Raw genomic sequence first — 24,656 nt, forward strand, 5'->3', positions numbered from 1 at the left:
AGAGGAAATTCAGAAAATCATTAGATCTTACTACAAAAGCCTGTATGCCACAAAATTGGAAAATGTAAAAGAAATGGACAGTTTTTTAGATAAATACCATATACCAAAGTTAAACCAGGACCAGGTAAATGCTCTAAATCGTCCTGTTAGTCGCGAAGAATTAGAAACTGTTATCAGAAACCTCCCTACCAAAAAGAGCCCAGGACCAGATGGTTTCAATGCGGAATTCTACCAGAACTTCCAAGAAGACCTAATACCTATACTCCTTAAGGTATTTCATAATATAGAAACACAAGAGTCACTGCCAAATTCCTTCTATGAAGCTACAGTTACCCTGATACCTAAACCACACAAAGACTCAACCAAGAAAGAGAATTACAGGCCAATCTCACTCATGAACATGGACGCAAAAATTCTCAATAAAATACTGGCAAACCGAATCCAAGAACACATTAGAAAAATTATCCATTACGATCAAGTAGGCTTCATCCCAGAGATGCAGGGCTGGTTCAACATACGAAAATCTATTAATGTAATCCATCATATAAACAAACTGAAGGAAAAAAACCATATGGTCATCTCATTAGATGCTGAAAAAGCATTTGACAAAATTCAGCACCCTTTTATGATAAAGGTCTTGGAGAGATTAGGGATACAAGGGTCATTCCTAAATATAATAAAAGCTATTTACAGCAAACCGACAGCTAACATCAAATTAAACGGAGAGAAACTCAAGGCTATCCCACTAAATTCAGGAACACGACAAGGCTGTCCACTCTCTCCTTATCTCTTCAATATAGTGCTTGAAGTTCTAGCAATAGCAATAAGACAACATAAGGGAATCAAGGGGATCCAATTTGGAAAGGAAGAAGTTAAACTTTCATTATTTGCAGATGATATGATAGTATACATAAGCGACCCCAAAAACTCCACCAAAGAACTCCTACAGCTGATAAACTCCTTCAGTAACGTGGCAGGATACAAGATCAACTCCAAAAAATCAGTCGCCCTCCTATACACAAAGGATAAGGAAGCAGAGAGGGAAATCAGAGAAGTATCACCTTTCACAATAGCCACAAATAGCATAAGATATCTGGGAATATCGCTAACCAAGGAAGTGAAGGATTTATATGACAAGAACTTTAAGTCTTTGAAGAAAGAAATTGAAGAGGATACCAGAAAATGGAAGGATCTCCCCTGCTCGTGGATTGGGAGGATCAACATAGTAAAAATGGCAATTCTACCAAAAGCAATCTATAGATTCAATGCAATCCCAATCAAGGTCCCATTAAAATTCTTCACAGAGATTGAGAAGACAATAATCAACTTTATATGGAAAAACAAGAAACCCAGGATAGCCAAAAAAATCTTATACAATAAAGGTACTTCTGGAGGCATTACCATCCCTGACTTCAAACTCTATTACAGAGCTACAGTATTGAAAACGGCTTGGTATTGGCATAAGAACAGAGAAGTTGACCAATGGAATCGTATAGAAGACCCGGATCTTAAACCACAAACCTATGAACACCTGATTTTTGATAAAGGAGCCAAAAGTACACAATGGAAAAAAGAGGGCATCTTCAACAAATGGTGCTGGCATAACTGGATGTCAACCTGTAGAAGAATGAAAGTAGATCCATATCTATCACCATGCACAAAACTCAAGTCCAAATGGATTAAAGACCTCAATATTAATTTGAACACATTGAGATTGATAGAGGAGAAAGTGGGAAGTACTCTACAACAAATGGGCACAGGGAACCGTTTCCTATGCATAACCCCAGCTGCACAGACTTTAAGGGCAACATTGAATAAATGGGACCTCCTGAAGTTGAGCAGCTTCTGTAAAGCAAAGGACATTGTCACTAAGACACAAAGGCAGCCTACTGACTGGGAAAAGATCTTCACCAACCCTGCAACTGACAAAGGTCTGATCTCTAAAATATATAAGGAACTCAAGAGACTAGACGGTAAAATGCCAATTAACCCAATTAAAAAATGGGGCGATGAACTGAACAGAGAATTCTCAACAGAAGAAGTTCGAATGGCCAAAAGACACTTAAGGTCATGCTCAACCTCCCTAGCTATCAGGGAAATGCAAATCAAAACAACTTTGAGATATCATCTCACACCTGTCAGATTGGCTAAAATCCAAAACACCAATAATAACCTTTGCTGGAGAGGTTGTGGGGTAAGGGGCACACTCATCCATTGCTGGTGGGAATGCAAACTTGTGCAACCACTTTGGAAAGCAGTGTGGCGGTTTCTCAGGAAATTCGGGATCAACCTACCCCAGGACCCAGCAATTCCACTATTGGGAATCTACCCAAGAGATGCCCAATCATACAACAAAAGCATATGCTCATCTATGTTCATAGCAGCATTATTTGTAATAGCCAGATCCTGGAGACAGCCTAGATGCCCTTCAGTGGAAGAATGGATGAAGAAACTGTGGAATATATACATGCTAGAATACTACTCAGCGGTAAAAAACAATGACATCTTGAATTTTGCAGGCAAATGGATGGAAATAGAAAACACTATTCTGAGTGAGGTAACCCAGACCCATAAAGATGAACATGGGATGTACTCACTCATATTCGGTTTCTAGCCATGATTATAGGACATCGAGCCTATAAGTTTGGGATCCTTGAGAAGATAATAAGAAGGTGAACTCCCAAAAAAGATATAGTAATCCTCCTGGATATTGGAAGTAGACACGATCGCCAGGCAAAATTGGGAACTTGAGGGTTGGGCAAGACTGGGCCAAGGGAAGATGGGGAGAGAAAAGTGTGAAGGGGAGAGCGGGGCGAGCTCGGAGGAATGGGGTGCTTGGGATATAGGAAGGGTGGATATGAGAGCAGGGAAGCATATATCTGAATTTAAGGAGCTACCTGAGGGTTGTCAAGAGACTTGACCCTAGAGGGGTTCCCAGGTTTCCAGGGAGACGCCCCCAGTTAGTTCCTTGGGCAGCTGAGGAGAGGGAGCCTGAAAAGGCCAGTTCCTATAGCCATACTGATGAATTTCTTGCATATCACCATAGAACCTCCACCTGACGATAGATGAAGAAAATGACAGAGCCCCACCTTGGAGCACCGGACTGAGCTCCCAAGGTCCTGATGAGGAGCAGAAGGAGAGAGAACATGAGAAAGAAAGTCAGGACCGTGAGGGAACCTCCAGCTGGCGACAGATGGGGAAGGTGACTGAGCCCCACATTGGAGCACTGGACTGAGCTCCCAAGGTCCCGATGAGGAGCAGAAGGAGCGAGAACATGAGGGAGAAAGTCAGGAACGAGAGGGGTGCGTTCACTCATGGAGACGGTGGGACAGAACTAATGGGAGATCACCAACTCCAGTTGGAATGGGACTGATGGATCATGCGACCAAACCCGTCTCTCTGAGTGTGGCCAACAGCGGGGGCTGACTGAGAAGCAAAGGACAATGGCTCTGGGCTCTGATTGTTCTTCATGGACGGGCTCTGTGGGAGCCTTCTCAGCTTGGTCGATCACCTTCCTGGACCTGGGGGGAGTTGGGAGGACCTTGGTCTTAGCATAGAGTGGGGAACCCTGATGGCTCCTTGGCCTTGAGAGGGAGGGAGGGGAGGTATGGGTGGAGGGGAGGGGAGGGAAGGGGGAGAAGGAGGGGAGAGAAAGGGGAGAAGGAGGGGAGGGAGGGGGGAGGAGGAGGGAAGGAGATGGTAATTTTTAAATATAAAAAAAAATAAACCATGAGGAAAAAAAAAAGAAAAATAAAGAACATCGAGCCTATAATTCGTAAAAAATCCTAGAGAAGCTATATAAGAAGGTGAACCCAAAGAAAAACATATAGTTATCCTCCTGGATACTGGAAGTAGACAAGATTGCCGGACAAAAAATGGGAACATAGGGGTGGAGTGGGGTGGGGGGATGGGGGGATGGGGAGAGAAAAGTGTGAAGTGGAGGATGGGAAGAGCTTGGGGGAATAGGATGGTTGGGATATAGGAAGGGTGGATATGGGAACAAGGAATTATATATCTTAGTTAAGGGAGCCATTCTAGGGTTGGCAGAGACTTGACTCTAGAGGGGTTCCCAGGTGTCCAGGAAGACACCCCCAGCTAAGGCCTTGGGCAGCTGAGGAGAGGGTGCCAGATATATCCAGACCCTATTGCCATACTCATGAATATCTTGCATATCACCATAGAACCTTCACCTGGCATTGGATGGAGAAAATGACAGAGCCCCACATAGGAGCACCGGACTGAGCTCCCAAGGTCCTGATGAGGAGCAAAAGGAGGGAGATCATGAGCAAAAAATCAGGACCGTGAGGAGTGCGTTTACCCATTGAGACGGTGGGAGAGATCTAACGGGAGACCACCAAGTCCAGTTGGAATGGGACTGATGGAACAGGGGACCAAACCGGACTCTCTGAATGTGGCTGACGGTGGAGGAGGACTGAGAAACCAAGGACAATGGCAATGAACATGAACTCTACAGCATGGACGGGCTCACTGTGAGCCTTGTCAGTTTGGTTGCTCACCTTCCTGGACTTAGGGGGAGCTGGGAGGACCTTGGACTTAACATAGTGAAGGGAACCCTGATGGCTCTTTGTCTTGGAGAGGGGTGGAGTGGGGGTATGGATGGAAAGAGAGGAGGGAAGGGGGAGGAGGAGGGGAAGAGATGGAAATTTTTAATAAAAAAAAGAAATAAAAAAATAGACACAGATAAAAGTATTGCTTATATTCTTACACTAATTAATCATTTCCTGACTTCATATAGCTTGGCGTTGGTATTTTACTGGTGGTATTTGACCACCAAGGAATCTTTTTATTTTTATAAGCATGATGATGCGCACTTAACCTTGTTTATTTTTTATTTTAAAAGAAAACAAAACATGAAAGTTACGTTTAATTTAAAATGACTATCTATGAATTATATTTATAATGTCTTCCCATATGTCAGATATGTCAGTGAAGATGTGTGTATTCAGATCTTCCTCAAGAAAATAGTGCATAACTGATGTCTGGCCAGGTCTGTGCAGTGTTGTCTTCCCCATTATTCTTCTCATGATCTATTTAAAGAACTGCTAAAAATGTGGAGGTGCAATATCTCTATGTTTAAACAGCTCCTATTTTTACAGGACTGCAGTTTATTTTCTGCGTACTGCCTGATGGGTTCCAGCCTGTGCGAGCAGTTCATTGCCCTTTATCATCGCATTAATTACATTGGACATCTGGTGTCATTCCACAGTCTCCGTCCTTGGGGGAATCTCTTCCTACCTTATTTGTCATCACTTCTCTGTACATAGCATACATAATTTCTGCTCATTTTCAGTTTCCACTTTAACTGTCAGGAGACCCTAGGATTGGATTAATAACTTTTCTATAAGCTTCCATAATTACCAGTGCATCCTTATTTAATATACACAAATTTTGCAGCGAGAATATAAATGCTGTGAGTATCATGACATTGAAACTCTGTTCTAGAGAGGAACTCAAACACACTCAAAATGCACAGGCACATGTTTTTAAAACAACACTGTGCTTGATTTAATAAATGATAGACATCAATGCCCCAATACCTTTTATTGTTTAAAAATGCTAAATTGACTTGTAATTTCACTTGTTTTTATAATTTATTTTAAAAGAGACTATAGAAATATAAACATATGTGCTTATTGAAGCTGTTGCTAAGCAGCCACATCAGTAATAATGACATTGGCCATTTCCATGTTTATGGTCAGGGTGCAAATTGTCAACTAAGAACTGATCAATGTAACAATTCACATTGAAATAATAGGTTAACACAAATCTCATGTCATTCTGGAATGAGAAATGTATTAACCTTATGGCTATTAAAAAGTATGCTAATTAATTTGGGCACAATTGTATTTATACAAGAAAATTTTAAGTAGCTTTACTAATGTAAACATTCAGATTTTTATAACGGTGAAAGATGCTATTTTATGAATGTCTCTAAAGCATTTAATAAAAATAGAAGAATATAGACAGTACTCAACAAATGAAGAAAGTATATTACAATTCAAAAGAACTACATTATTGTGCAATGAAAAAATGGAGCCATATCCAGTAGTACATATCACTTATCAACACTAGACAATCAAGTAATACTCAGCAAGTAATTTTATATGAATAAAGTATATTTTCCACTTGGAACCTCAATTGAAACTAATGTTTTTAATTAGCCTGTTGGGAATGAAATGGAAACAAAACCTTGCAGTCAAGAAAACAAAACTAAAGGGCATTGGCCAACTGTATACAGATAAGGATTGGTTTAATACACAGATACAAGAAGTGGTAAAACATAGTTTTCAATATAATAAAGACATCACTTTACATTGTGCATTAAATTAATGTGACCTAAAGACAGTACAATATTCAATAAAAAATGAAAATTCAAGTTCATGAGACAGATTGCAAACTTGTTAGGGTCCACATGACATACATGGTTGCTCTTTTTGTTTGTTCATTTTTTTTGTTTCTACTGAACAAATAAATGTCCATTTTTGTCAGATTAGAATCAGCAATTTACACAATAGCTCACTGACCCTCATACACATACCCTCATAAACAGGTATAAAGGAGAGACACCACATACGTTTCTCAAAAGAATGGTATTCTGCTACACTCATAGATATCTACCACATTTGTTACCAGAGAGGGCTCATCCAGCAGATACAAATATCCACAGCCAAACATTAGACAGAGCTCAGAGAACTCCATAGAACAAAGAGTGGAAGGATTATAGAAGCCAGAGGTATTGAAGACAGTACGAGAATGTAGCCCACAAAAAAAAACCACTAAACAGGATTCACAGGGATCACAGACGGAAGCAACAAGCATAGCGTCTACTTGGGTTCCCATACATGCTGTGGTTTATGTTGGACTTTTAACAATGGGTTTTAGGCTATCTCTGATTCTTCTGCATATATATGGGACCAATTGCTTCTTATTGGGTGGCCTCAAGACAGCCTTGACATTAGGGTATATGGCTAGTCTTTTTGCATATGGTTATGCCAAGCTCCATTGATATCCCTGGGGGGCCTGCTATGGAAATGGAGGCACAGTTGATCTGAAGAAGAGGAAAGTGGTGCTGTGGAGGAGTGAAGAAAGGGGAAGTGGCAGTTGGGATGCATTGTCTTAGAAAAGAATGAATATATAAAATAAATAATAAAACAAAGAATAAAAAAGTGTATTGATAGAAATCTGACTCAGTATGATTCCAAAAGTACTCAATATAATATTTACTGTAATTTTATATTTTATACAATTTCTGATAACAGAACTCAACAATAGTGAAATTATGCTGCTAATAATTGAGAAAAATAATAAAATGTTCATTAAAATGTAAGTCAAACATTGCATTGAGCTGTCGTAACAGAAGTCACAGGTGTTGCCAACTATGAACTTTTCTGCCTAGGTTAATCTAGGAAGCCAAGCACAAACAGATATGGGTGCGCTTATTGAAATAAAATGTCAATTTTTTATTTAAGTCAGCAAATATTCTTGGAATTACAGTCATCCATCCAGTGATAGGAAACGCGGTTTCTGTAAAAGACATAAGTTACTGCAGATTGTAAGGCAATTATGTTGGCATTAATGTGTGTCTGGGACATTTACTGTGTGACAGTGTGTGCTTGGGACATTTACTTGTGTAACAATACCTGACGGTTTTAGTGAATTTATCTGAAACTTTGAAAAACATAAGCGTTGCTATAATAAATAATTTAAATTATATGCGTTGCATGTTTATTTTGTTTCAAGAAGGGTCAGTCACTTTGAGTGTTAATGAAACTCTGAGGTGGGCAACATACTCCCTACAGAGAGACTAAAGAGAGATTATAAGAAGAAATTTTTAGACTTTCTCAGAGTAAGATAACTTTCGTATCACCTGGGTCTTTCACTAGATGTATTAACATTCACTATCCTAGAGGATTGTTTGTTTGCTTGTTTGTTTTTAATTTCATTCATTGATTCTTCTTTCGTCCCCAAAACAGAACAATTTGGAAGACTTGTCACTGTGAGTAATCCCTTCAGTGATCCCAAGCCTCCTATCCTTGTTGCTTTTAATTAACTAACATGTCAATCAGATTTGCACAGTTTGTGTTTTCACCCATTATCACTGTTTGTATAGACTTCCAGTTTAATCTGTATGTATATTACATCCACCCACTTCTTTGATAAGCCTGGGTTTTTGTGTCTCAGTAAGGGTATTTTGAAAGTCTGTATTTTCCTCATGAATTCATATCCCAATCTTAGGAAGACCAATACTGCCATCTTAAGGCAAATTAAATTAACTGCTTTTTAAGAAAGATCTCCAGAGTTATGCATTTTAGATTTGCATTTTCTGTTTCCATATTCTACTTAAAATTCACTCTAATTTCAGGATTAGGTATTTTTCTCTCAATTTGCTCAAAAATATGCAAGAGTTCATGTTTTAATAACTTCAAATATTTATTTTACCCTAACATTTATTTTAATTGCAGTATTTTAGGCCTTTCTCAAAATGGTTAATTGCCACCTGAAAGCTATGTGCATGATATTCAGGAGTAATGAACTGATAGTGGGAAACATGTGTAGGAATTCACACAATAGGCAGTGTTCTGCTGCTTAATTCAGTACAATTGTTCTCTATTTCTTCTACCAAATGCAGAGATATCCAAGAGAAAGTTATGGTTGCCATGAAAATACATAGCTATCGCTGGGTCTGGAGATGCCCAGTTATAGCCTAATACTTGGAAAAAGTAACTTTGAGTTTTAGAGTAGAGTACTATATCAACAAATGAAAGAGAGAGAGAGAGAGAGAGAGAGAGAGAGAGAGAGAGAGAGAGAGAGAGAGAGAGAGAGAATGAGTGGTATAAAAGTGTATAAAAGTATAAGACTAGGTCTTAACACAAAGAGAGTTGTAGGATAGTAACAAGACAGTGTTCAGATCACAAGAGATCGGTGTGAAAAGCCATGGATATGATGCTATACTAAGGAGATATGGACATTTTATGATTCTGAAAGCTGTATAGCTTAATATATATCCTAAAACTGCATAAACTGTATCTTGCTTATCACTAAATTTAGATAAAACTTTAGCCTTCATTAAAAAGTTACACACATGAAGACATGAAACAACTGTTACTGCATTTTCTTCAATTCTCTCTCAGTTGCTATATTTCTTTTAACATTTAGAATTTCTAACTGTTAGACAAACATATACGCACGTCTTGAATTAAAGTCTGTCATTTTGATCTTTCTATTCTCTATAAAAACTTCATGTGCTTAACGCTAACATTCAATTATGTTAAGTCAAACTATGTGGGACAAAACATACCTCTTCTGCTCACACTACTAACATCTTTTAAAAAGATTAGCTTTATTTTTGATATTATAAAACACACAAATGTATGTAACGCATACGTAAATATTTTTCAACCACTCTTATGTGTGCCCCTCATTATGAGTGTAGGTTTGCATATACCAAGGCGCAGATGTGTCTAAGTAGGAATACAACCTCAGTAGGACATGATTCTCACCTTCACCTCACTGATAAAGGACCTCTTGTTCAATGGCACATTTACCAGTCTAGCTATCCCTTAACCTCCAGGAATTCTTCTGTTTCTAGCTCACAGCTCACAGTCAGAATTCAGGGATTATAGATAAGTGCTTCCATATCCAGGTAAGATGGGTTTTCAAATTCATTTCCTAGTGCTTCAACATTAGGCACTTTGCCATGTAAAACATCTCTCCAGGACAAAATCTGATCTTTTCTTTTCTTGAAACATTCATTCAAAGTGGGAAAAGAATTCTGCATTTCATTATGAAACCTGTTGTATCAGTTGGCAAGAAAAGGAAGATGAGCCTTTTTATGCCCTGCCTATCCTCAATCTATGTGAATTTCATGTTTCCACTATGAGATGTTGACTTTTCACTGGTAATGTTTGTTTCCTTCCTCTCAATTTCATTTGAGTTACTGTTTGTTTGACCTTAAATCGGCCTTTTCTTATCCGTGTGCTTGTGGAGACCTTGCTAGTTTTTAGAATTTATCAAGCCAGTCATGGCGTCTCTTTACTGTTCTTTTATTTAATTTTTCAATAGAACCCAGAAAATTTTCTTTGGAAACTGTGTGGTGATTATAGCTTGCCTCTTTGTAGTTCATAAGTAGTTCATAAGTGTTCACCTAATGAAGGTAGCTTTGTCACAAGAGAGGGACTCTTTTTTAATTAATTAATTCATTCATTTTTTTATTATTAAAAATTTCTGCCTCCTCCCCGCCTCCCATTTCTCTCCTTCTCCCCCCACTCCCCTCCCCCTTTCTCTCCAGCCCGAAAAGCAGTAAGGGTTCCCTGCCCTTCGGGAAGTCCACGGTCCTCCCCCCTCCATCCAGGTCTAGGAAGGTGAGCATCCACACAGGCTAGGCCCCTCCAAAGCCAGCACATGCAGTAGCATCAAAACCCAGTGCCATTGTCCTTGGCTTCTCAGCAGCCCTCATTGTCTGCCATGTTCTGGGAGTATGGTTTTATCCCATGCTTTTTCAGTCCTAGTCCAGCTGGCCTTGGTGAGCTCCCATTAGATCAGCCCCACCATCTCAGTGGGTTGGTGCACTCCTTGCGGTCTTGACTTCCTTGCTCATGTTCTCCCTCCTTCTGCTCCTCATTTGGACCTTGGGAGCTCAGTCCGGTGTTCCAATGTGGGGCTCTGTCTCTATCTCCCTCCATCGCCAGATGAAGGTTCTATGGTGATATGTAAGATATTCATCAGTATGGCTATAGGATCGGGCCATTTCAGGCTCCCAAGAGAGGGACTCTTATTTATCTTTGAAATCTTTTTTCTATTTATCCTTGTGCACAATATTTATCTATAGCATGAAATGTGTATTAAAATACATTAACAAAGCTTATTGATACATTTTGCTTAATATATCATGTATTTGTAGTAATTGACTAACTTTGCACTTGTGGCTTGCTATTAATTTTGCCAATATGTAATTTCTGTCTTTCGTAAAATTGTGCAACACAGAGTTCATTAGTGTAAGACATATCTATTTGCCTATTTACAATAGGTATTCAATTATATTGCTCTTTATCTTTAGTTAAACTTACAAAAGTATTTACATAGGACTTAAGGTAAATTTTAAATTTGGAGAACAGTTCTTTTTTCCTTTTTGCATTATGTCCATCCATTGCCTTCACCTTTTATTTACTTTCTTCTTGCTCTTATTTGCCCTATATCTATAATTTCTTCTGTTTTTATATTTTCATCATTATTTCTTTCTACATATTTTCTTTTTTTCTTTTGCTTTCTGCTCAAGGCTATCTTTCTGGCCACGAAAATCTTAGCCAAGGATATAGCAAATATCACTAAATATTTACTTTTGTTAGTTTGATTGTTTCTTATGACAAGGTTTTTCTTTTTCTATTTCTTCTGCAGGATTCTCTGAGCCAGAGGGGTGAAGGACACCACAAGAAAACTCCGGGAATCAACTAACCTGAGACCATAGGGGCTTAAAGGGACAGAACCGGCAACCAGGTAGCCTTCACGATACTGACCTAGGCCCTCTGCCCTATGCTATAGTTGTACATCTTTGTCTTGTTGTGGAACTCCTGACAGTAAGATCAGAGGATGTTTCTTACTCTTTTACTGACTTTAGGGACACTACTCCTCATACTGGTTCATCCTGCCCAGCCTTAATACATGGTAGTCTTACTGTAACTTGACATGACCTAATTTTTTATATTCATGGGAGACCTGCACTTTTCTAAAAAGAAATGGAGGAGTGGACTTGCGGGGAGATGCAGAGGTGGTTTGGATAGGAAGGACTGGGAAAAAGAGGGAGAGGAAACAACTACCTGGAAGAAAAAAATAAAGGTTCTTTCATGTTTTATCAAAACCCTTAAAACAAACCGTCCTCCTCCATCAGTCTAAGTAATTGTTGCCTAAACCATAAGGTTTTATGAAAGCTTCAAAAAATAATATCTTGTAATTGCAATATTTGAAATACTTGCTTACAGAAAATTTTATTGGAACTTAGATATGGACAAGACCGAAGAAAGAAATGCGAACAACTGTATAATCATCTAGCTGTAAAGTGATCATAACCAGAATAAAAATGAAAATTGTTGTATAAATAAAGTGTTATTATAAGGAACAGAAATTGTACTGTCAAAACATAGAAGCATGTGCACATGCACACACACACACATACACACACACACACTTACAATCACCAAGTCTTTAGGATACGAAAAATGTAGATGAGAATTAATTGTTTAGCTGGAGAATAGAAAGAATAGCCTTGTTGAATCAATCTTTGATAAAGCTAGATTTTGATAAAATAGAATATTAAATGCTTTAAGGGAATTTTCAATCCAGACTTAAATTGTTAGGTAGATTTGGATCATAGACCTGATAGGATGTATAAGAATATATTTTCTGCAAATAAAGATTGCAATATAATTATTTATTATTTTACCTCATTTTGCAATCAAACTAACTCTTCCATAATAGAATAGATGAAATAAGTTTTATAATTGCCATAATTATTTCTATATAAAGTATAACATGTTATAGATTATAAAATACATTCTTTGTTTGTAATAGTCAAGTGAATGATTTTTGGCATATTTACATACTTTATATGGTAGAAATCATGTTTTCGAATCCTTTGAATTTCCAATATGTTTGAAAATATGTAGTTTTCATGTCTAATATTAATGAAAATAGACTTTACAAAATGACTTTGAAGTGATAAAACTTCAAATAGGTGGCTGTTTCCCTTAATGTGTGTTAGAAAAGGGGCAACTAGTCAAGTCCTCCAGGGCATAAAATAGGGTAACTTACCAACCTGTTTAGAAGCAAGACTTCAAAAGATAATCGGAGAGAACTATGCAGCAATAAAAAAATAATGACCTGAGTGTGTGAATGCTCTCAAATCACTAGAAAATGAAGTTCCTTTTGAAGCTTCCCTGTGAAAGCAAGATCTCTAACGCTAAAGTTTCAATAGTGAAGTTCAACAAGCTCTCATCTACTCAAACATTTATAGAAATAAATATACTTATTAAAGGTTAAAAAGGCTATAGACCTGACTAGTTATAGTATATTTGCCTACCATGCAGATGACTTGGCCTCCAGTCCTTAAAAAGGAAAAAGAAAAAAAGAAGCAAACAAATGATATTGAATGTATTAAGATGAGAAAATCATTTAATTTCAGATTCATTATAATCAAAGCTTTAGAGACTTGAAGAGTCAGGTAGAAATTTTAATATTACCTGCTATTTACCATGTTTTACAGATTTTTTAACTTGGTGGGATTAATGGTTTAGGTAATATTTCTTGTTAAGTAGATACACTTTGACATGTTCACATTGAGATTACTTGATAGTCTGAATTTGAAATTTCCCCACAGACCCATGTGTTTAGGTGCTTGGTCCTCCAGCTTATAGCAATGCTTTCAAAGATTGGGAAACTTGGCTTAGCAAGGAGACATTGTTGACTCAGGTGGGCCTTGATTCTGGGGCAACCTTAAGCATTCTATACTCAGATCTATCACAATGTGAAACAATTGTACTATTTGGTCTTACAGCCCAGATGGATGTTTCAAACACTGTAATGTTTATAAAGCTAGAGCCAAGGCAGGTGTCTTTTACCTTAATTTTTTTTCCGAAAAGATACTCTATCACAGATTTGAGAAAACGGAAAATGTAGAAGGCTTAAATTCTTAATGGAATAATTAACAGAATCCCTATCAATAATTTTGTATTATTCAAATTAAAAGTCAAATTTAATATGACTTTGACACTACATGCAATAAGTAAGAAATGTTTTTACTTCACTCAGACTCACAATGGAGCAAATATAACTGTATTTTAACTCACTGACATCAGATTTAGCATTATTTCATTTCCTTGGTAGAAAAAAATTAATGCAATTGATTCATGTGCAGATATTAAAGCCAGTCTTTCCATGCAGAAAGGTTAGAATTTCACTTTAAATTCTCTAAACCAATGCTCTATTGCAAACAATTATTCTTCACAGTTTTATCCCAAACACAGGGACAAAAGTATAGCAACAGTGTTCTGGGGAACGAATTGCTGCTCTTTTTCCCACCATTGCACCAGGGTATATTAAAACTCGCTAAGATGTATGAAAGTGCTTTCTTTTTAAGAAAGGGCTGTGGAGATAGTAAAAACTTCATAGGAAGAAGCAGTCTGAACTATGAGATATTTAAGATGTATTCTCACAGAAAAATCCATTCTTGAAGTTTAATATTGATGGGCTTGAGGACAGCAAATACAATTAATTTAAAAATATATTAATAGCATTTCAAAGGAGTATTGTAAATATACACAGATTTTTCTCAGCCCCTTAAAATATATTCAGTGACAGGCATATAACTCTATTGAAATTCCATTGCTATAAAAAATGACCTTTGGATCAAACATATTAAATATTATAAAAAATAACCATAAGATCTATGATTATTAATTTATTTTATTCTGTTAATGGTAAAGGCTTCAAAGATAAATTAGAGAATATTTTAATCACTAAATTAAAGGCAGCATTCTCTGGAGAATAATTTCTATCCAAAGTCATGATCCATAAAACTCTTCTCACATTATGAATATTCTTAATAGGTTTTTTTTGAATGACACCAGCTAACACTTCTAGAGTATGAATGTCAGTCCCAAATCATTCAAAATTATATACACACTTGTAATGCAGGCAGTGAACACAAAAGCAACATTTTGCGTGCTCTCTCTCTCTCTCTCTCTCTCTCTCTCTCTCTCTCTCTCATTTTATGCAGTCAAAACTGTCAACTAGAAAACATGCTTTAAAATATATCTGAAAGCACCCAGTGGTGGAGTGTACTGACCATGTTAATTGATGAGATTTTATTGACAAAATTGCTCTGCCAAGTTCTCTTACCTTCTGTGTCAGTCTGTCTGAATGCTGTTACACCATCAAGACAGTATTGTTTTTTTGCGTATTTAGTTTCTAAATTTGGCATTGAATCTTAGATGTTTCGAATTTATTTAATGCATTTGGTGATTCTTGTTTCCCCTGGACATTTTTGTACACATATGCTCAAACCAACTGTACCACTGTCAGAAAAAATAAGACAGAACATTAGTTCTTATGTGACACTTAGGTAAGCATTCAAAATCTAATTCAAGCAAATGTAGATTACTCTAAAAATAACCAATTGTTTTTTATGCCTCCTGACTATTACTGAAATATGATATCTTAATATTAACTTTGGGTTGTCTGTAAGAGATTAATGATCTTCATTATGTCTGAACTCTGTCTCATTTAGTTTTGGCAGTTGTGCCTCCCATGTAATCTGTGACATGTTTATGGTCCCAACATGAATTTTCACATGACACGTAATGGACAATGATCTTTATGTTAGGAAGTCATTTACTATTAAATTGCATATTTCTTTGGTAGGAAAATATCATTCTGCCTATAATGTTGCTACTAGGAGATGATGCTATTGCTAGAAACTTAGTAAAATAACTATTATTTTCCCATTTAAAACTGGAGATTCTACTAGAAAGAATGCTATATGCTATCCTAAATGAATATGAAGAAAGAAATACAATATTTAACTTCAAAGAATATCTTTCTCATGAAAGCAAAACTTACAAGAAACATGTTAATTCTGCCCTTAGGATACCACAAAATGAAGTTCAGTGAAACATTTAGTGAAACAATTACACAGTTAAAATTAACTTCTCTTTTAAGTCCAATTTGTATGCACAGCAAACAGTGATTTTGTAGTAAAAAACATTTTTCTGCAGTTATACCTGTTATTAAAGAATAGAATTTCTTAATAGGAGTTAATTTTAATTTCAGTGTTTTTGTGTTTGTACTAAAATTCTCAGACAAAATGTCTATAAAATTGATTGTTCAACACAGGGTTTTATCATAGCATAGCAAACAGATGGGATTTAGATAAATTTTTCTGACTATTTTTCTCGTAAGTTTTTAATTTCACCTGTATAAGTCCTTGGCACAAGCACACAGCTTGAAGGGAATGTTTCAATCAATCTCTGTAGGGAAATGCATTTAATATGTAAAAGCATATTTTTGTCTGGTGTTTCATGTCATAAACTTATTTCTAAAACATTTCCTCCTCACTTTTTAGATGGAAAATATGTATTTTGACATTCTACACCATTAACCAAAATAGAATTTCTGGATTTAGGATTGTCATAGTATTTTTATTAACACAATTATTTTTATTGATTCCTTGGGAGTTCATAGTATGCACCCTAAACCCACTCATTTTCCAGTCCTCTACCCTTTTAGCCTCCCCCCGCAAAAAAAATAATATTTTAAAAAGAAAGAAAACCATTTCACTTCTCCACCTTTCCTATTTCTCCATCACATGTTCATCTGCCTTAGAAGCCTTAGGAGCTGCCATGTGTCATGCAGTATACCCTTTAGACAAAACAACCTTACTTGCAAATGTTTATTACAATGATTGGCTGGTATGACTCAAAGCCTCTGACTTAAGATACACCACTAATACTAAAGCCCTCATCTAAACTTTTCTCAGATATGCTTCTTTTACCCAAAGTTATGAAGATCCTGCTGATATGGTTCCATAGAACAGAGATAACTTCATGAACTTCAGCAGGTCAAAGATAGGGTATGTGTTGGGGGGGCTATTTCAAATCCTTGAATGTGGGTTTGGGTAATATCTGAGTTGTTCTGTCCAGGACCCCATTGGGATTGCCACCCTCAAGCAAGGGTCCAGACCAGATATTCGAAGCACATGGCATCAGGGCCATCTCTCTCACATGCATGGTAAGGGGTGGCATCAGGTCTCTCTTTGTGGCAGCCAACAATAGGATCAGTTTTCCCAAGGCCATTGAGGTTTGGGGGCTGGCTCTCCTGTGCCCAAGCAGCTATGGCCACTTCTCCAAGGAAAGGGATCATCTCTTCCCTGAGGTGAATGGTGAGTGAAGGAACCAGTTCTCAAGTGCACAGGCTACCAGGGCCCTGATTTCCCATGGTCTCCAGAAGTAACCCAGGCACAGATATTACCAAGAAAACATCCATGCATAGAAAATAAACTAAATGAAACAATTTTAAAAAGAAGCAAAACCAAGATTTTTTTATCAGTCTGGTAAGTAATTTATGGCATTAGTTTTATAGAGACATGTCTGTTATTAAGAAACAATATTTACAACAAAAGAAAGCTAATTTTCAAAAAGCCAAGAGCCCTGAAAATGTGTATATAGATATGTTGATACATATAATTCATACTAATCATTTGGATTTAAGGAATTAATAGGAAAGTTTGTGAATAGCTAAGTAACAGAAACAAATAAACACATTTATTCAGGTGTGTCAATAAGAATTATTTTCTTAGCTTATTTTTCAGCTGTCACAATTACAGCAATTTCAATTTTATTTATCGTCATAGATGTACATTGGAAACTATTACATATATGAATTATTAAGTTGATGGTATCATTAATTATTTTTATAAGCTTGATTACTTGGGAATCAGTCCATAAATATATACAACAACCGCGGATAGATATGGCCTTTGAGAACAATCTCTTTTTTCATATTTTGTTTCTAATTTTCATTTTAATTTCTTAAACAACATACTGTAATTAGGATTTTTTTCAATAAAAAGGTTATCCAGAATCCAACAAAATTAGCAATAGAAGTATAATAGTAGCTCTCACTAGATGATGGAAAAAACAACAACCAAAGCAAACAAACCATCAAACAAAAATAGCAAATTATTTCTTTTACTTAAAAGTTCTACGTCAAACCCACAAGAATAGGGAAAAACAAAAAAAAACTTACCATTTTGACACTTCTGGCTATAAGTGATGGATTTCTTCTACCTACAATTCATTTGCAGAAACATCACATATTGAAAACTCTAGCTTCCTTAGGAGCCATTAGAACAATTCCTTTAAAACCATCTAAGGCAAGGCCTGAAGATGTTGGATGAACAGTACTGATGGATTTCATAATATTAACAGAAAAGCGTGTGAAATAATAGACTTGAAGTGAATTGAGAATATCTCCAATTATCTGATTAATGTCTGGAGCCCTGACACTTCATGTCACTTCAATGTCACTGCCCTATTATAAAAATAAAACCGGAACATCTGGGGAAAGAACTTGGGCTTTTTAAATTTCTTGACATGACTATAATCAATATTCCTAATGGCATCAATATTCGTTCTATCATATTCGGCTTAGTCTATGGCATTCATTTTAGCAATTATTACGGTATGTCTGCTAACTGACAGTCTCTTCCCATGAGTAGCTCATGAATCAAGCTATGCTAGTAGACAATTCTATGTTAAAAATATGATTGTATTTATATGAGTTTTTTATTTTTAAGATACTATAGTAGTAACATCATTGTTTCACCAAATATTTAACATTATTATACATTATGGAACATAGATATTATTTTACGTTCCATGAATATTCTTATGATGTATAATATGTTTTAGCTTCCAAATCACTTCTAAATTAAATAAACAGTTTTTCCTTATATTTCAATTTTAACGTTTAGAAAGTTTTCCCAATTGCATATTTTATTTTTTTTAATTAATTCATTACTCACAAAGTTAAAACTGTTCTTCAGATTGCCATAAATGATCTTTATATCTTCAAATTACAATTGAAGCATTAGAAAAAAATACCAGAGTAGTTTTAAGTGTTAAAAGGCTTAAAGACTTGTAAATGCTTCACTTAATTTTTTTACAATTATACAGGATTGTAAATCAATCCATTTAAAAGAGCACATATATACATATATTAAATTAAATGTAATTAATAAACCATAGCATGTATATGTTATTTTTAAATGTATTACAAAATATCAAATTATTAAAGTGAAAATTTCCTAACATTTTCTGTGCTTTAGATGAATCTCAGTCTAAATTTTTGTTTTGAACAAAAGTAATGATTTTGGTAGTAAATTTCCTAGTTATTTTTAAAACTATGAATGTTTCATGATTGTGTGTAACATTCTAGCACTAGGGCTATGCTAATCTTTTTTGTATTGTTCCAATTTTAGCATACATGCTGCTAAATAGAGTACACTCCTAGGTGGAAATAAGTCAATTTCAGTTTATAAATATTCCTTAATTTATAATTCAAATATTTATTTATCATTGCAACTCTTGTACATAAATCAATGAAATACTATTGTTTTTCAACCATCAAGTTTTTGTGTAGACATTCTAAGTTAGGAATTCAACATAGAATGATAATTTAAAAAGTTTCATAATAAAAGCCAGATTAAAAAACTGATCTAAAGTATGTGTGCATAAAAGTACATGTAAACACCCATCTTTAACAATGCTTTAATTAATATACATATATAATACTTTAAAATACAGACATTTAAAGGCATTTTTGTCATAAAATGTATATTTTACAAAAGGTTATTATTATCTAATATTATGTAAAATTAGTTTATTTTCATTATATATATGTTGAAAAACAGACATATAAATTTCAATGCCACATGATATAGCAGTATATTATTTGGGTTTTTTTGGGGTTTTTTTTTTTTTTTTTTTTTTGGCTTTTTGAGACAGGGTTTCTCTGTGGCTTTGGAGCCTGTCCTGGAACTAGCTCTTGTAGACCAGGCTGGCCTCGAACTCACAGAAATCCGTCTGCCTCTGCCTCCCGAGTGCTGGGATTAAAGGCGTGCGCCACCACCGCCCAGCTATTATTTGTGTTTTAATAAATAAAGCTTTCCTAAACAGAGGGCAAAGTAGTCATACTAGTCAGCCATACAGGTCAGGGGTGGTAAAACACATCTTTAATCTCAGAACTCAGGAGAAAGAGACAGACAGATCTCTGTGAATTCAATGATACCTTGGGATTCACAACATTAATCAAGAAATAGATCCAAGTGGTGGCCATTCACACTTTTAATCCGAAAGTTTGGGAGTCACATAACTTCAATCCCATCACTAGGGAGGTGGAGACAGGAGAGATATGACTTACTGGAGAGAGGAATGGTGTAGAGCAAACTATAAAGGGGAGGAGATAGGAACTCACAACAATGTGGGGTTAGAGGGTTCATAGAGATAAGATCTTGTCCTTTTAGTCTGAAGATTTGATAGAAGCAAAAGATCTCTCTGGTGCTTGGCTGCTTTGCTTTTCTGATCTTCAGGATGAACATCAGTATCCCTCTCTGGGTTTTTATTATTCGTGCTATAACATAATATATATAAAATATTAAGTCCCAATAGAATTGAATTTTCAAATTTTAATGACATTTAAAGAGAATGTTCATATTACTATTGGACAGTTCTTCTGTCATGGCATTATTTTGATATTAAAATATGAACAAATCTACACCATAATCTTTAGTATTCAAGGAAAATCAATAAATTTCTATACTCATTTGTTAATCTTTTCAATGAACATAATGATTGTTTACAATTCCATTCCATTCTTTCTTTTTATGAATGTAAGGGTATAAAATATTCCAAAGAGTACTTCACTCTTTACTCTTGACAGTCAATCTCACCAGTTCAGGTGGAGAAGTTTCATTTGAGCAAGCTTACTTTTATTGAGATTTGAAAAGAATGCGTGACCTGTAAACGTTATCAGAAACAGGTATGCTCTTTGACAAATGGCCTAATCACTCCACTCCAGATCAACACATTTTTCTTGTTATAATAAAATGTCTTTTCTATGAGTGCATATGGATTTAACTTACCTGAAATTCTCAGAAAAAAGAGGCTACTTTATTCCCTAGCTTTGTACTGGGAAACTGAAATGGCCCACAAGGTAAATGCTCACCCTATTTTCCTGCATGCCACACAAAAGTCACTTTGAAGGTTCAGAGAATAACTATTCTTTACTTCCTTTGTGACATTGTCAGTTTTTGAAAATGCACAAACCTTCCTTCTCATTGAAAAGAAACATGGAGCATTCAATACCAGAGGTCAGTTCAGCCTCCGAAAGCTATTTAAAAACATGGTCATATTTCCTCTGGTAACTGTCACTGAGCCAACTTAGCAAGAAAGCCATACTGTATTAGATGTTTGAATGTCCAAATTTTCATTAAAAAATATTGTAGGTTTCAGATCAATGAAGTTCTAATTTTTACGATATAAGGTAAGCTAAAACACGCAGCATAAAATATTGTAGCCTTCAGTCACAATAAGGGCACTTTTGCTTCTCCTCCTGACTCTACCTCTGTCATTAAGAATATGATCTTTTCAAAATAAAAAATTTCTTCCTGTGTTACATTATTGCTGAGAGCCTGGTGTGAACCCTGATTCTTTCTTTTTAATAACTCTAGTTATTACCACATGGAAATTCATAGATGGTTGGCATACAATTGCGTTTTTGATAATATTCATCTGCTCAATACTGAAACAGGTTATATAACAAGATATGGCCAGGCACTCTGAATATGTCCCATTCATCAGAAATGCATTTAACATCTTCAAATAAAATTTTATTTTACTGAAAATGTGTGAAATGATATATATTCTTTTGAAATAATTTTAATCTTGGGACCTCACCATATGAAAAGTACTGCTAAAAAGATTTATTTATTTATTTTTGCTTTGACTTTCTTTCTTTCTCTCTTTCTCTCTTTCTTTCTTTCTTTCTTTCTTTCTTTCTCTCTTTCTTTCTTTCTTTCTTTCTTTTTTGAAAACAGCCTTTCTCTGTAGCTTTGTATCCTGTTCTGGAACTAGCTCTTGTAACCTAGGCTGTCCTTGAACTCACAGAGTTCCACCTGTCTCTGCCTCAATGTGCTGGGATTAAAGCACCATCACCGCCCAGCTACTAAAATGATTTCTAAACTTTATTTAAATTATTGGCACATGACAACTTGTGCTACCGTATAAATAATGACAGTGTTACTTCAACATTAATATATGCTCCAGTCTCATATTTTCTGAAGATGATAGTTGGATGTTCTCTAGTATTATATTTTGATTTAGTTTACTATTATAATAAATTGACATTTTACTTTCCATATATCTAAACAAATTGAAAGATATGACTTAAGTGTATAAATTGAAAGAACTGACTTCAGTGTAGAAGATGTGAAGTAATTGTATAAAAATACTGACACAAGTCACCATGTGTTACTGACATTTAAAAGAGGATTTAAAACTACAGTGTCAGAATAACAAAAAATAATAGTGAAATGTATAGAACTAAATGTAATCATTATTTAATTAGGTAAAATATTGTGTGTTTTATGTGGTTTTCAATCTAACATTGTATTAAAAGTTATTAATAAAAATAATTGTAATTAGGCATCAAAAACACTTGATAGTCAAGGAGAGGCATAATTACCACTTGGATATTTATGTTACTGTTGATCTCTGAAACTGTTTGCAAATGCAATAAAAAATATAAAGCAAAAGGTCAGAAAACTCTCTACTGTGCATTTATCACATTTCTACAAATATAATTCTGGAATTGTACTATATAATTTTCAGGATTTTTATCTAAACTTTTACTAGTAATCAGAACTTTGACAATGGAGTGTTTTCTTTTTTAAAAAAAAGGAAAACAAATTATCTTTCTTCATTATACAACCAATCAAGTTCTCACTCCTTCTACTTCTCCCATTCCCTCCACATACCCTCCTACCCCACCCCGTCCAATCCTCAGAGAGAATAAGGCACATTGATTTTGGGAAGGTCCAGGGCCCTCCATGTTATATATATGCTCAGCAAGATAATCATCCAAAAAGTCAGTACATGCAGTAGGGATAAATCCTGGTGCCACATTAATACAAATAAATGTAAATTTTCATGAAAATATTAGAGATGAGCATTTGTAAAAATTAAATAATATGAAAATATCTTCTGTACAGTTTGAGGTTAAAATATGAAGAAATTGAATAAGTATAACATTACTATTAATGTTACATTAGATGTATGTATTATGCTGTTTTCCTTATCCATTTTTGTGTGAATGAGCAGATTAATTTTGATATAATCCTTCAGCTTTGGTATGCTGCATTTACTGAATCAAAGAGATTTAATCCTCAGAAAATGCAGCGTTTAAGTATACCCATTTTGCTATTACAAAATACTGGTCAGAGAAGTTCCATTAGAAGTATTCCAAATATATTATTTATAAGCCTATATCATTAATTTAAGATAAATGATAATTATATGTAGTTACAATGATTAAAACATCTTAATCCAAAGTTTTGTGCTTATTGTTCCTAGGAAGTTTATGTTGAGTCCTTTGTCTAGAGTGTTTAAAAATAGTTAATTTTTTCCAATCTTACTGTACAGTGTTTCATAATACATTGTTCAGTGAAGAGATGAAAATGGGCTGAACATCAGGCCCCAAAAGTACTTCTCTTACCAGCCTAAGAATCTGCATTCAAAACAGGTTCTATATAAATGAGACACAATGAAACATCTGGATTCTGAGAGCTATGAAGGTAAAAGCAAAAATTTAAAGTTATCTATACAGTACATTCCATTTGAAAACACCATTGGGATACATGACAAATGTATTTTAAAAAATAGTATTTATCAGAAGTTACCACACAAGTTTCAAAAGGAGAGCGATATCCATTAGACCTACCCAGATGTGAAGCTCATTAACTTCATCAGTGGGCAACACATAATAAAAATAAGGTTGCATACATGTATAAAATGGTTGCTGTAAATAATAGGTTTCTACTTGGACTTAAGGACCATTCAAGAAGGGAGCAATCATGACCTGGCTATTAATTCAGTTCTAGTAATATCATGGATATTAGAGGAGAATCTACAACCACTAACTTATTAAACTAATATAAGCCCAATACTCATCTATAAATATCTATCCTTAAAATGCATTAATTATAACCCTCATCTCTCACTAAGGAATACCCTTTTTACAAAAGATAGAGACGAGTAGTGCAAACAAAAAAAACAAAAATCACAGTGTGGACCCCAGTCCTGGTTGATAAGTCTGTAAAACAATGCAGCACTGATGGCTCAAAGAACATTATAGAAGAGGCACAGAATTATCATAAGATTTAGAGGATGTTTTCTGTAAGATTTTGTCTCCTAGTAATGTCAGAACTAAAACCATAAAATCTCAAGAAAAATGGCCACCAATGTGAGCTGACCAGGAAAAACAACAACAGACATTGAAAGTGGGCAAGAAAAGCTCTCAAGATCTCAATCCTTCACACATACACACACACACACACACACACACACACACACACACACACAAACACACACACACACACACACACACACACACACAAATGAAAGCAACTAGGTAAAACTGTGGATCATGTCTTTCCAGGAAAAAGGTCAATATTTGGTTGCCAAGTACCAAATATTCAGCCATAAAAACACATACAAGTGTTGGAGGAAGGTTCTGCTTGTTTGTCCTGGCTGCCCAGAACCAAAATAACCACACAGAAATTGTATTAATTAAATCATCGCTTGGCCCAGTAGCTCTAAATTCTTATTGGCTAACTCTTACATCATAATTTAATGCATTTCTATTAATCTGTGTATCAGCACGATGTCAGGGCCTACCAGCAAGGTTCTAGCAATCTATCTCCGGTGGCAGATGCAAGGCATCATCCTCCCCACCTTCCTTCTCACAACATTCAGTCCAGTCCTCGCTGCCTACCTAAATTCTACCCTATCAACAGGCCAAGGCAGTTTCTT

The 24,656-nt window shown here is 35.5% G+C and overlaps 1 non-coding gene across 1 annotated transcript; it reads right to left on the reverse strand.

Annotated features, from left to right (window-relative positions):
- Positions 1–18,965: 18,965 nt before the first annotated feature.
- On the reverse strand, positions 18,966–19,072 carry LOC119800544. The gene has a single exon (XR_005283043.1). It is a non-coding gene; the product is annotated as a U6 spliceosomal RNA (small nuclear RNA).
- Between the last annotated feature and the right edge of the window lie 5,584 nt (positions 19,073–24,656).

The sequence above is a fragment of the Arvicola amphibius genome, chromosome 13 (genome assembly GCF_903992535.2).
Source record: "Arvicola amphibius chromosome 13, mArvAmp1.2, whole genome shotgun sequence".
In the NCBI taxonomy this organism is placed as follows: domain Eukaryota; kingdom Metazoa; phylum Chordata; class Mammalia; order Rodentia; family Cricetidae; genus Arvicola; species Arvicola amphibius.